Genomic DNA, 1,185 nt, shown 5'->3' with positions numbered 1-1,185 from the left:
GTTAGTTGTTTGGCGGTTTTATTTTACTGGCGGCTGGCCAGCATGGAGATCCACACCTTAGTATTGTAACACCGTGCTCTAACCAACTGAGCTAAATGTTCAGCCCCAGGTTTCCTTATTTTTATATTCTCCATAATTCATTTTTATCAGATGTTAGCTTATTATCTCAGTACCATCAAGTTGTTGTTCTCAAAACGACCCCTTTGGGAGGGAAAGCCTGTGTTTTGGGTCACTTACCCAACTCCAGTCACAACATCTAGTTGTGCACATACGTGAGCTGCCATTTATCTGGCCACTCGGGCTCTGGAGAGGTTTTCCACCCTGCTTGGCCTACCTGCTTGCCATTCTCCTGTGCAATATGGCATCTACCAGGTTTCTTGGGTCTTCTGCTCCTGTTTACTACATATGCTAATCAAAGCTCATCTTACCTCTTATTTGGCTCTGGATTGATCTCTTCCCCTCTGGCCTCTCCATCCTCTACATCATGCCAACTGTCATTGAAGGGGTGCACGGACGAAGGAATCACGCAAGACCCGGGCTAACAGTTCGCCAGAGAAGTTCCGCTTTATTCAAGGACTGCGTGTATATTTATAGGGAGCTGCGTTCCGGGTTTGGATAGGGGGTGGACAGGGCGGTAGCTGATTGGACAGGTCTGGGCAGGAGGTGAGCCTTGACCTGTGACTGGCTGAGGTTTGGCGCGGGTGGGCTTGGGTGTTGGTGCCAACGGGCTTTGTTTACTGTGGAGAAGAACCCGGAAGGGCGCCATATTGCTAGGGAATGCTTTTCCCCTCCCCCTCTGCTTGAGTGCCCACGGTATCCTTACATTCGAGTGCCTACAGTATCCTTACATTATCCTTACATTCTTCCCTTTTTCCTCTGATGTGGGAATGGGTCGCCGTGATCTTCGAGCTACTTCCTGCTGGACGGGGGCGTAGTAGGGGAAGAGGAATTGGGGGGAGATTGGGGATTTTGTAACAGGACCCAAAAGAGGGTAGAGAATAAGATAATTTCGAAGGGGGAGAACTCTAGAAAGGTTCCCTGAAGCCGCAGGTCGGTGATTTGTTGAGTCCAGTGTGTGTAGGAGGCTGTAGGGGAGAGCATCCAGGCGTCTGCGGCCAAAGCTTCCAGGAACAAGGACCACCGATGAGGCAGGTCCATTTTAACAGCGGGTTAGCTGATCTGGTG

This window comes from Galeopterus variegatus, unplaced genomic scaffold (assembly GCF_000696425.1).
Source record: "Galeopterus variegatus unplaced genomic scaffold, G_variegatus-3.0.2 Scaffold3138, whole genome shotgun sequence".
Taxonomy (NCBI): Eukaryota; Metazoa; Chordata; class Mammalia; order Dermoptera; family Cynocephalidae; genus Galeopterus; species Galeopterus variegatus.
The sequence above is the reverse complement of the archived record's forward strand: the minus strand, read 5'-3'. Positions refer to the sequence as shown.